The sequence below is a fragment of the Zerene cesonia genome, chromosome 14, assembly GCF_012273895.1.
Source record: "Zerene cesonia ecotype Mississippi chromosome 14, Zerene_cesonia_1.1, whole genome shotgun sequence".
Classification (NCBI taxonomy): domain Eukaryota; kingdom Metazoa; phylum Arthropoda; class Insecta; order Lepidoptera; family Pieridae; genus Zerene; species Zerene cesonia.
Window position 1 is genome coordinate 7,910,179 of NC_052115.1, and position 14,665 is coordinate 7,924,843.

The window sequence follows — 14,665 nt, forward strand, 5'->3', positions numbered from 1 at the left end:
ATATTATATTTTGAATGTGACATCATTTTGTTTATTTGCTACGTTTGGAAAGTGTTTGCTTTGTTGTTGGCCACAGATATTAAATAAAATGTATCATTAATAAACAAAAAAGATACGCTTAATATAACCGACATCTAATAATCAACTAAATTGTATCACTTATGTAGAGTATGCGTAAGGAAATCGGTTAATCCTGACGATCCTAATCAGGGTAATTAGATAGGCTTGTGATATCATTGTATTGTCACCGATCCTTGATAAGCATATAAAGTTAAAATTAACTCTCTATAAAGTGGATAAAAAATTAAGATAAAAGTTTAAATTTAAAGTAATCAGTATATATTACATACTTTCTGCACAAATGCTCACTGACGTCTCGGGTAAGGTGAGAAGCACTGCAATTTCTAAAATGAGACTAAATCACCAATTTCCTATCAAAAACAAATCACGCCAATAGGTTTACTGGTATGACGTATTTGTAATTTATAAAAAAGGAATTTTATTGGAATTCTTTGAAAGGCCTTTACGCGGCTGTGTGGTATTTTTGACAATAGAGAGTTATGGGGTTATTCATTTTTTCTGTTCAACCTCATTAGAGCCTCCCCTCTGGGTACATTTCTTATGTTTTGTTATTAGAATTCACCGGTTTTGTGGTAATATTTACTGTTAAATTCATACATATAAAATTTACAAATCTATTTTTATTTATTTATTTATTCAACTCTTCAACAAGATTGTACATAGAAGGAAACTTAAAGATAATAATAATACAATTTGTTTGGCGGACTTATCACTTAGAAGTGATCTCTTCCAGGCAACCACGGTAAAAGGTAACGAGCATACTGCTAAACTATAAGCGGGACGAGAAACAGATACTTTTAATCTAATATATACATAAAAGAAAGTCGTGTTAGTTACAATATTTATAAACCAAGAATGGCATAACTGACTTTGTTGAAATGGGACATGGGATAGTTCATATCCCGGAAATCAAACTTTACCGACACCGCGTAATTGTCAAGTTATAAAATGCAAACAAAAAGTAAAAGGTAGACAGTCTCTTATCATTCTTTTTCGGGACTCAAAAGTGCCAAACTAAGCCGTCATTCAAAGCAGCCCAGCAGTTCCTGAGTTTAGCGGTCAAACAAACAAGCCAACTATTGTCTTTATATATTTGTTAAGATTAAATAAGTCTACACGTATAATGGAAAACACTGTTATTGATGTTAAGAAAGCCATTACTTCCAATACATTCAATACAATACATTCTGGTGAGGAATCACCTAATAAAATTGGATGCAAAATACAATACGAATATAGCATCAAAAATTAACTGAAACTATGTTTTAAATTAAATTTGTTACAACAAAAATATCGTTTTAGATTTTAACAATTTTTAGTTTGTTTCACTGCTCCATCTAAACAAATATGCTAAGATAATTACGTAAACTTTAATGACTCTAATATCGTATTTCATACGATGTTTTAGCGTTCTACTTTAGCGTATTCTAGAAGCACTAAATCCCTAGATAGCTTAACACAATCATTAAACAAAACGCTACACAAACTAACACATATTATTTAGACAGTATTTGGTGGTATCAAGATCCAAATGTAACTCTCTAAAAACCCAAACACGTCAAGCAGTTATCCGCCCTATAGACTGAGAATATAATCCAGAATTGTGTAACATACATACCGAAGCAAGTACTCCGTTTCACCTAACCATTATATACAAGTTCACTAATGTAATTTGTGAGAACAATGATATCAATAATCATATCTATTTTTCAAACTAAACTGCATTCAAATAGACAGAACTAGACCAAATTTAAACGGGACTACACGGAAGGCCTAGAACCTCCTTTTTTGAAGTCGTTTCTAAAGAAACGGAGGATAACGATGTTCTAACATTCATATATGCATAAATACTTAAAGAACATGCCCCATAAAGGGATGGAAAAAGGAATCATAAAAATCAGTAGAAATTTCAATGTAATATATAAAAAACAACTGTTTTAATATAACAAAAACAAAAAAACACAGTCGCATTAAAAACCTTCTTTTTAAGTCAGTTAGAAAAATATACATACAATAAATATGGTTTTATTTGTGTTTATTGTACTTGTATATCATTGAATGTTTATATTATAAATGAGGTCTTGTGGTAGACCACGCATAGAAGAAAGATGTATACTTTTAACTCTAAATAAATATTTTTTCTAAATTATTTAACATTAAGTTTACAAAGTTAAAAAAAACTCGGATACAAATTCGCGTGTTTCGCTGCACCGTAGCATTAAAATGACCCTTTCTTTAACCTTTTTAGTTCTATCCTTACTTGCCTTCAAGAATTAGATGATCAGCCTACTGTGTCTTGCCAGACCGATTTTTTGTGCGTCCCCACCGGGATCCACTCCGAATCGGTTCTACGATCTCCCATTATCCACTGTACCAAGAAGGTGGTAGTTTTTTTGTTCCTCGATATATCCGTGAGTTTTTAAGTTGAATCTGGAGTAGCTCCTACACCAAGTACGTAAGTGCCCCCTTCATAGGAAAGAATCATTAGTATATACAGTAAATGATGTTCGATAAAGTTTAACATTTTAAAGGTAATAGTGACAGCTCCTGTCTTTCTTCTATGTTTAGATATATTCGATAAGTGTTTCCCTGATAATTTTCTAACAATCTTATCTTACCTAACGGGATTGAACTCAGGACCTCTCGGTTGTATGCGTCAAGGTGACCGTCGTTTAAAGCAATATATAGTTCCAAAAAACATAAGACTAGTGGAATAATGTAAATTTTTAAATATCTATGCATGTAATGTAAATTTTTAAATCGATTCTTATATATTATTTGATTCTTAGTTACAATTATATCTTGTACCATGAGTTAGAAAAGTAAAAAAGTCACCAAAAATAAAGAAAATACATGCGGCCGCCGCATGAACTTAGGCATGTTAGCTAATTGATATAACAAATATTCACAAATTAGCAACTTTTATAAAACGTTTTGTTCAATTATCGCCCCTAATCAAAAGCAGTTAGTATTCAAAATACTTTTTTATCGAACATCGTAACCCTAATTATATCGCGGCATGAAACACTATAATCACAAATTTCCAAAAAATAGATTCTCGTGAGATTATAGTTGATTAAATCAGCCGCTAGGTGTCGCTGAATGCGTGTTGAATTAACGACAGCCTAAAATAACATTAACACTTTTAAATTCATTATTTACTCAACATAATTCGCTTGCTACACGACATCTTTATGATATTTCTTTTTATAGTTTGAAGCACGAAAAGTGTATTTTGTAAAAGCGACAAAAACACTGTTAATAATTTTATAAAATTAAGTTAGCACTCAGAGCGTTAAGCTGGTGGTACACTGTATGACATTTATTTATTTAAATGTGCTTTTTGCTGTATTGTAATGTATTTTTACACGTATAATGGTTTACTTGCTTTTCGCTGGCGGCTTCGCACGCGTAGTCAAACGAAATTCATGCGCGAATGAGATATTTCAAAAATGCGGTTTTATGTCACGATTGTTATTATTTAATGAAGATATTTAGGTTATGTGGTCTCCTCTCTTATTCCTTACTATTACTACTACTTACGTACTTGATCGTGTGTATTAGTATATAATATCCATAATAATATAATGGATGCTTGTATACAGGGTATGCAACTTATTGCATTTAACTATCAATGCTTATTCCTATCTCCTTTCTTTTTCACATAAAAGAGTTTTGCAGTCAGCACTATAAACTAAGACAACAGAATATAATGTACTCCAACCCATTCGGTTAGCTGTACGTATAAAATTGAGCTGCTACATGCTGAGCTGTACATATGAAATAGAGGCTAGGCCAATGCCTACCATAGCAAAAAAACGGTTGGCAAAAAAACGCGGTTTCGAATCCCGCCTCGTGATCAAATATTTTCTATACTATCAAAATTTCAAATTTATAAAGCATTTCAAAGCTATAAAACTAAAAATTAAATTTGGTTATATTACTATTATAGTATTATTTTATCTGTGGTTATATTTAACTTATTTTTTAACGCTCAGTATGTCACAAACCTAAAGCTCGTTTCTCGAGGCTTCGTGCTACCTTGTTTGTTTAGTTATAAGTTCAAAGATTTCGTTTTTAACGATAAACGGTTGTGTCTGTAAATAGCGTTTTATTTATTTGAGGTTTGACATAAACGAAGAGAGAGCAATTTATAATAATTTTAAACACGGTTAAATTTTTTTTAATATTTATATATTTAAAGTGATGTACTTTTGTGTGTTTAATTAGACGCGAATTAAAAGCAACCACAATGCATGCTATTATTTATGTTGCGTATTTAATAATTTTCAACCGATTTAAAAAAAGGAGTTTATCAACATGACTGAGTTATTTTTTTTTATTTTTTTTTTACCTCAGGAAATTCGACTGATTGAACCTTTCGTGTATCCCATCAAATTTAGTCAAGTTCTCACACAACAAAGCACTTTACTTTTTCATTAAAATAATACAATTAAATTAATCAAAACGTACGGTAAGGTGAAGCATCTATTCCTAGTCAGACGATTAATATTTCAACTGAAAATGCCGAGTAATAATTTAAGCCCATTAAATTGTTTCAGATACAATATTTGAGCTAGTAACTAGTAGACCCGCTCTTAGCATAAGCTTGGGAATAATCTAGATTATATTATGTGAGGGTACAGGTGGAGGCAGAGAGTCTAATCAAATATCCAATACATTTCAATTAAAAGCAGCAGTATTGCGTGGTGCAGCTTTGTTTCTAATAACATTGCTAAATCCTACTAATATTATAAATGCGAAAGTTTGTAAGGATGTGTGTGTGTCTGTTGCTCTTTCACGCAAAAACTACTGAACCGATTGCAATGAAATTTGGTATGTGGACAGCTGGACAACTGGAATAACATATAGGCAACTTTTCATCCCGATATTCCTAAGGGATACGGTTATGCGGGTGAAACCGCGGGGCGCAGCTAGTATTCAAATATATTTTTAAAGGACGATATTTTTAACTACTTGAACCAAATGTAACAATCGATGAGTTATCTACACTAACAATATAAGGAGGAAGAATTTGTATTTTTGTTTGTTTGTTTGTAATTGATAAACTCAAAAACTACTGGACCGATTTTAAAAATACTTTCCTTCTTTTCTAAAGCCGAGACTTCACTAAATTCATAGCCTATACAGATACCCCCAGCAAAGCCGGGGCGGCAACATATTAGCTAATATATTAGAAATAAATATAATAATAAATAGTTTTACAAGATTAAGATTTTTCAGCAATTTTTATAATAGCTGAAAGGTTGTATTGTAAATTAAGTACTATTTTAGAATAATTTATGATTTTCTACTTTGGAACCTGAATCATTACAAAAAAAAATATTTTTATGTTATAGCGGAAACCATTCTGTAAAGGGATCACCACTTAGTATGTACTAGTGGTGGTGAATCACCATACAAGTGTATTTGAAGAGTTTGAACCTCTGCTTAAGTGAGGCTGACTCATACGGGATAAGATATTTTTACTGAAATTATTTTTACTGAAATAAATGAACGGGTCTCCAGCTCCCCCAAAATTTGGACACGCGCGTAATGCATAGTTAGTAAATACCTATCTTTAATAGATTAGTTCAAACGTTGAATTAATCACTATATATGTTTATAAGATGAGGGATGAAATTATTAACGAGTTAAATGTTACCACAGACAATTGAGCAGCGATAATAATAAATTACCTCGAACAAAACCTGCACGGGTGTTAAAAACCGTGTTGTAACGCGGGAGTAAAATCTTCGCTGCCATAAAGATTTCGTGCGAAAACATTTCTATCTCCCAGAAACTTTCAACTAATGACAGTTCGTAGTTTGCCGACTAACGCCAGGTGTGGAAAAATTGTGGCTCGCTCAGCGCAGTTTCCCAACGTTCCGATCTACATTGCGCTGTAGAATCTTTCTAGAAGTTATTTTTTAATATCCCTCGCTGTAAAAACGCGTGACATTACATCTTTGCGAACGTCAGTAACCAGTTTGTAAGATGGATAATGTATTAGAACTGTAACAATACTATTCATCTTGTCTTATATTAAAAATTATGGTATTAACGTGGATGGATGTATGTTTGTTCTTCTTTCACACCGAATGGATGATGTAACTTGGCAGCGATGTAACTTATACACAACAAAACACAAAAAAACAATATTTGCATTTGTCTGCGGCTCAGTCAGTTAACTAAAAATTAACTTATCCTTAGTTAAACCTTAGAACCATCATCATCATCAGTCCATATATGTTCCCACAGCTGGGACAAACACCTCCCATGAGGGTCATAATCCTCTAGGTGGATGTCACCAGGTCACCAGGTCTGGCCTAGTGTGGGCTGGCAGATTTCACGTCGTTGAACTTTTGAATACCTTAGTATAAAATAACTGACATGCACCAACCTATAAACGTTATATTTCAAGCACGTACATAATTACGTGCAGATCCGGAAATATATTTCACAAACCAAATTGCACGCCTAAACATTACTGAATATTAAAATAAATCTATGACTGACAGCCAAATAATTGCGGCATTAAATTATGAATGAGACTAATTGTCGGCTGTCATCACACCCTGGAATAATATATCCATTGATAATCACAAATTGAGGGGTTAATCACGTTCGATAGCTACCGTCCGTTTAATATTGCACGACACAAGAATACATACCAGCTTTCCGCCTGCGATTGCCCGCATAGTTAAAAGACATAGAAAGAGACAAAGAAAGAAATAGTATTTTATAAGAATGTTCAAATGCTAGTCATCGTCACAAAAGAATTTCTTTTCTTACTCAAATTGCAATTTTGATCCCCCTATGTAACCGACTTCAAAAAAGAAGTATCTCAATTCGACTGTATTTTGTTGTGAGTATTACCACATAACTTTTCAAGTCGATGGCAAAACATTTGCATATCGCATATATAGCATACCTTCATGTGACTACTGGGATACCATAACGTCTTAAAGCAGTACTAATTCCAGGGTGGAAAAGTGTGTAGACAGCCTGCACAGCTGTTTTTTCCCACATTGGAAATTAGTACTGCTTCAATAACTCACGCTAACCCGTCTTTTATATAAACGGGTTAAATCATAGATAGATACCCCCGGCCTCCCGGGGAAGGAGCCGTGGGTTATGTCGGATTTCTACCGACTGAAACCCCACTGTGTTACGTCGAGCCGCTTAAGTGAAGGCGCCAGAGCTGATAAATATTCGTCTGCGACCACGGCAACCCCTTATTATACCTTTATCACCCTAAATAACGTTCATACGAAACAATGTGAAGAGTCCCCTAAATAATTAAAAGATACTTCTAGCTTTGGTCATAATACCAAAATGATAAATCCACGTTTATTAATGGACTCAAATGATGGGATTTCATAGTTATACCGAAATATACGTTATTTCTCTAATTCTAGTTCCGTACTAAATAATATAATACTGAAGTGTATTTGCTTGAATGCGTAATCTCAGGAACTATTAAACCGATTTCAAAAATTATTTCACCGTTGGATATCTTCGTGATCCTTTTGTGCTGTAGGCTATGAAGTACCATGGGGAAGCTGGGGCAAACTCCTAGTGTTTCATTAAGATTTCATTGTTATAATTTCAAGCTAAACAACGCAAATGTTTTCTATAATCGTAATTTATCTCTGCATCTTAAATAAATAGAGATGCTCTAGGTTATAGAGAAACTAACCTGGGATCTCTAACAATACGATATAATATGAATAAGGGAGCAAAACAACGCGATTAATAATATGAAAGAATAATAATTATTGAAAGAAATATTCATTGCATTCGAATAATAATTACTTTTAACATAAAACTAAAGTTTTATGTATTTAAATTTTATTAAATTTACTAATAGCCACTTTAACCGCCAAATTTCAATTATAAAACAAATTATTGAATCATTCTGCACGTGCATTTTTCATTTATTTTGATACTAATTCAAATAATGTTTTAAATAACGGTGATTTGTAATGCGTATACTCATTTATTCATGCAAATATTCGTTGTTCTGATTAATTTTAATTATTTTAGAAGTTGTTTTACGCTTCTTTTTTTAAACGCCTTTATGAGGAATCCAATTTTCTGCTATAAAATGAGAAAAATTCTCATCTGTTTTCTGATCCACTTTCGTGACTACGCAGAAATCTGGATGTAGTTTTGATAGGTTGGAAATAGGTGGAGGTAATTCACAAATAACAATTTTTGTATGACTGTTAATACATTTGAATCTCCCCGTGCCTCCGTTTCTAGAAATTCGTTTGAAAGTATATAAATGTGTACAAAGTTGGGAAAATTAATAGTGAATAAAACGCATTTTATATCCGACAAAGTCTTTAATCTCTAAATAAATAAAAAAAATGTTAACCTCAATAAATAATCCCGACAAACATAGCATAAACTATATTTGAATAAACGTCACTTTATCAAAGTGAAGCTTTTGCCCCGAATGCAGTCAATTTAACAAATTTATTTTCGCTAAATCATCAACGCCATAAGCCCGTCCGTGATTATCCGACATATTTCATTAAACAAACAGAAACGGCAACGGGCTTTCACAATATAATACACGGTTTAATGTCCACAGATCACGAATGTATTTTGATAAATAAATATGTTAAAAACACATTGGATATAAAATGTTACAGTAACACGCTAGTGTCGTAATACATTGTTGTAGACCACCGTATTTTTAAATGTGAAGGTTTATAAACTTTTAGTGTATTAGGTACCGGTTGTGAAAGCAGTTTCAACATTCCAGACTTTTAATCGTAATATTTACGAGCTTTACTATAAAATTTATGATTTTCCTTGTTTCATTCATCACAATGTATAGGTTATGGTAAATGCAGAAAATTTTATTAGAAAACTCTTATTGCTGAAACTTATCGCCAGATTAAACCACTTATATTAATGGTAAAATCTTAGTATCATAGATACCCACTGATAGTCTTTTGTATAGAAGGGAAATAGTGCAAAGATATCCTCGGACTCCAGGGGAAGGAGCCGTGGGTTATATCAGATTCTTACCGACCAAAACTCCACTGTTCCGTGGTTTTCCGCTTTTGTGAAGGGGCCACGGGAGCTGCTTATAATTCATCCGCGACAGATTAAACCACTATACAAACCAATACCAATACCTGCATATATCAATATACAAAGAAAACTATAAGAAAATACGACCAGGTTTAATTTAGGTACCATGCAATAAACTTACGCCTTCAAACTGATAGAACTGTTCTAAATTTAAACCACACGAGATGTACTAGCTTCCAAATAAGGAATTATCAAATCAGTTCACACAGTCGAAAGTTCTGAGGGTACAAACCCGAAAAAAGTTAACCCCCTCCTTTTTCGACGTCGGTTGAAAATATAACTTATGTACGCAGTATAGTGTTGTACATAACACACTCATGTGTGTCCCCGTGTGGGAAATGAGCCAGCTGTATGGGACATCAGTACCACTGATCGATCGCCTATATCGAGTGCGTGATAATTGAGAATTCTTACTCATAGAGTATCTTGTTTGTAATTGTAAAATTTATGTTTATGACTATTTTTGTTTTCTCTGTAAACTTTTTAAGGGATAATAAATGAATTCCCGGAGGTCAATTTCCTTTTCCAACCCTTCCCAACCGATTCCTTCTTTCCAGTCATCAATTGTGAAATTTTAACATGATGTCATGGTTGTTTAAGCATAGTACAGTTAGACAGAAAAATATATTTAAATGAGACTGTAATATTTACTTATAAACAAGAAAATATAATATGTATTTTTTCCTTTTTAATAGTCATTGATGTAGATATATGCAGATTATTTAGATTATAAATTTAAACCTAATAGGAATTATAATAAGTTGATAACTGTTTCGCAATGTAAATATTAAATGTACGAATTTTTATTGGATACATTGAACACAAAAATAATGATATAATCTCTAATATCAATGTAATCTTGATATGTTGTGTATATTAAATTCAAATAAATAAATAAATCATATCCTTTTCTCTTACCTCTCAAAAAGGGGCATTCGAAGTAATTAATTTTAACTCTTAGTTCCCGTTCCACGTTCAACCAAACGAAGCTCACGCTAATAATATTGTTATGTAATATCTAGTTAATTACTAATTACACCGATTGGAATATAAACAGTATCAAATACATTTTAAAATTGTTTAAAGCGGCTTTTGTCAATAGGAGACAACTGATTAACGCTCCAGTCAATAAAATATTCAGATGATTGAAATAATTATTGGCGTATAATGATTTTTAAACACAGTTCAGTTACATTTTGCATTATTGAATAGGTTGTAAGCAATGAAAAGGGGGGTTTAATATTAGTTCCATCGTAATAATGTATCGTAATGTACTTATGCACAACACACAATATAAAAACAATTATATAAATACAATTTGTCACCCCTTCCCTAATTGATGTAGTCAATTGATAACAAATCACAGCCAGTGACAAAGACTATTAACAAATTGAGGGTAGTTGGGCCGAACATTCAATAACAAACGTTTGAACACCAAGGCACAATCTGTACGAATGCCCCGTTTCAAAGCAAGGCGATGTTTTATAGGATTTGACATCTAAACAAGTTCTGACAGGAAAAAATTTGACAGCTATATGAATTTTTATTCGCATCGCTTAGCACTAAAACAATTGGACTGATTATAAACGCTCCTTTCCTTCCGCTATGTGATACCTGACTGCTATAGTCTATATACGTACCACGGGCGAACTAGGCCGGACCGTTATCAATAAAAATTATATAAGAACCCATCTGTTTAGATCAAACGTCTAAAGAAATATCAAAACGGGTGTAACTTTAAACTTTAAATTTTTAAGAACCTCGTAAAGACCCAGCTATGTTAATAGACATTGGGGCCGTAAAAAGTTGGAAAGTCAGTTATAAAGTCGGGAACGCACTTAAAATTTAGACTCGACACTCAAGGACCGCATCTTGGCAGAATTTTGTTTTTAAAGTACTCTTGGACAGTTGTTGCGAGTAGCAATTAATATGGCTTGTAAAAAAATTAATTAATTTCGCCCGTCAATTAGGGAAGGTTTCTATCTCGAGAGTTTATTTGAGATGTTTTTGAATTTGGGACGAAAACGGACGAATGCGTTATTTTTTTTTTTTTTTACTGGCCAGCAGTGATTTATGTTTCATTTCTCGTTAAATTTGCCCTTGTCCATTTATTTTTTCTGTAATCATTTCCACGTCTTAAATAAGAAGTGTCCTGTTTTAATAATTACCTACCTAACCTTTAACTATTTAACTAAAAATTGTAGTCATTGTAGAATCTAAACTGGACGACGTATACTCATACTGTATCTGTATATAATTTATGCAATGTTTTAATAGAAAACATTTATACATATTTAATTTTTATTTTTATAGCATGGCATGCTTTTTAAAAATATCTCAACATTTATATAGTTTTAATTAAGTACACATGGTCGCGCCAATGTATATTAATATCGATATTAAGCGGACTGTAAAACTTAATCTACGTGGTGTAGCAAAAAAGGGGTAAGACGGGAACACACGGCACATACCTCGTCTGAGGGAGTAGCGTCCAAGCAAGCACGCGGCACAGCATCACGCGGTCAAGGATCCTCCAGCTTGGGCCAGGCAGACCAGATCCAGTCCTTCACTCCACACACACACACACACGCGGCGGTTCAGCGCGACCAAATGGGAAGGCGGTTACACTAGCACAATAACTGAGATATCTACAGAACCTCGTGGAGGTTCACCGGCGGTTATTGAGATCCGATCGTCACGGAAGATCGATGCAGACTGTGTGACGTTATGCGTCACTACGTCCAATGGGGACGTTGCGGGTACTTTAAAAGCGTGCGGTGATTGGTTGTGCTCGCATGTAATGAGGGTAGTTGGATTACACCACAAAATAATAAATATTATATTTTAATTCACTATTTTAATAACGTTGGTGTTACCAACACATATCGAAATTATTAGCGACTTTTAATATCTTATATGATGCTATTACTGTCTGACAACATGATTCGGTTTATTTTTTTATAATCACTAAAACTCACTACACTAATATTTCTCTAATGATCATCTATTTCAAATAACTTTTTCAATACAGCCTCACGGTCAGCGACTTATAAATGAAAGATTGAAGGGAAAAACATTTTTTGAAATCCAATTATATTCTTTCCATTACCTTCTAATGACCATGTATCGTTATTCCCAACTTTGATATTGTTAACTTTTTTTTTTTTTTTTTATGTCATAGCGGGCAGCTGAGCTGGTGGTTCGCCTGATGGTAAGCGATCACCACCGCCCGTAAACATTCGCAAAGGTAGTACCTCCGTGAATGCGCTGCCCGCTTTTATGGGGTAAGGGAAAGGAAAGGATTAACGACTGGAAAGAAGGAATGGACTAGGACGGGTGAGGAAAAGGAAACGGGCCTCCGGCTCCCCCACTCACCGTACGAAACATAGTGGCATGCCACTATTTCACGCCGGTTTTCTGTGGGGGTGTGGTACTTCCCCGGTGCGAGCTGGCCCAATTCGTGCCGAAGCGTGCTCGACTCCCACAAATAAAACCACAAATAACTTAGAAACCTCCAATAGAATCTTATTAAACTTTACCATATATGAAACATTATATTACACTAACATAATTAAGTTTGTTTGTTTTGATGTTTGTCCGTCAATCACGCTGAAACTACTGAACGGATTTCGATGAAATTTTGGTATACAGACACAGTACGAGCTGATTTGGGTGATAGGATACTTTTTATCCCGATTAAATGCTCCCTTAGGATAAAACAGGAATCTTGATATCCGGGCCGAGCCGGGACGAGCGTCTTGTTTGTTATATAATTGTGCGCCTTCATATGGTATAATCCACCATGCTTATATCGTCGCTGCTCGGTGAAGAAAAACATCGCGAAGAAACCGACATGTCCAAGAATCGTCTGATGACCGCTGTCCAGTTTATTGAAAGTCACTCAACATTACGAAGCTATCGAAAACCCTCACAAATCTTATTAGTCTTAAAGCCAAAGGTCTATATTGATTCTAGTGACCACCTTAAAGCGTGCAAACTCATTTGGTACTGATGACCCTGAATGCTGGTGTCTTACATAAATTAGATGCATGGTACAAGGCATGAGGGACTGGCTGGTTTCAGAGGCACCCTGACGACACGCTCACCATCTGTACTGACAGCCGAAATATGAACCTCTATGAAGCGTTTCAGAATAACACGTAGGCATCAGAATGTGCTTAAAGATTCACACGTTTCCACTACACCGATGATCAGCGTGACATTAAAACTGACCTTCGACCCCATAAATATTATTCCTGACCTTTTCAATGTATCGTATTACTAGGTCTACATTGCTTATTTTTCTATTACATTATTATTACTATCACGTTTGAACGTTGAGTAAAAATAATTTCCATTTCATCAATTATGATACAGTTATCAGTATCAGAATCACTAGTAATCTAACGACAAATTTCAAGGTAGCATCCATTATCAGAGCCTAAAACATTATTACACATGTTTATGCATAAATTCATACACAAATGCATATATCCTAACATGGCCCCTCAAGAGTTCTCTCCAGGTACACTAGCCTCAGCCTATCCCCTGAACCATGGCCAGACCCCAAAAGTTTCGACTCTGTCAGCAAACTTGTTGCTCTAAGAAATTTCGAGATAGCTAACGTGTTCAAACAACGCACTTTCCCGCTTCGAAACTTCAAAATTGAATCACGGGTACCGTATCTTGAGTTTAATTATCGACTTTATCATTTTACAAAATACATACGTTATATGCTTGAAAGACATTCAATTTCCTCTCGAGAAGTAAATATTTCTTCAAAGTTAAACAGCTATATGAATTTTTGTTCGCATCGCTTGACACTAAAACAATTGGACTGATTATAAAGCTCTTTTCTTTCCGCTATGTGATACCTGACTGCTACCCTACTAATATTATAAATGTGATAGTTTGTAAGGATGTGTGTATGTTTGTTACTCTATCACGCAAAAACTACTGAACCGAATGTAATGAAATTTGGTAAGTAGATAGCTAGATCACTGAAATAACACTTTGGCAACGTTTTATCCCGATCATCATCATCATCAGCCCATATATGTTCCCACTACTGGGACACAGGCCTCCTATGAGGGTTCAGGCCATAATCCACCACGCTGGCCAAGTGCGGGTTGGCAGATGTCACATGTCGTCGAACTTTTGATTCTTGGACATGCCGGTTTCCTCACGATGTTTTCCTTCACCGTTTTAAGCAGTGGTGATGTTATTCACATGTGCAGATAAATTGAAAAATCTATTTATTTCCTGCACGCTCCGCCCGGTCTCGAACCCCGACTTATCGATTTTGAAGTCCAAGGTTCCCACCACTGAGCCACCACTGCTTTTATCCCGATACTCCTACGGAATACAGACTTACGCGGGTGAAAGCGCGGGGCCGCAGCTAGTATTCTATAAAATGTTATTTGAAATTGATCGGTAAAAAATGTCTTTAATTTCTAAATACTTATTCATCCTA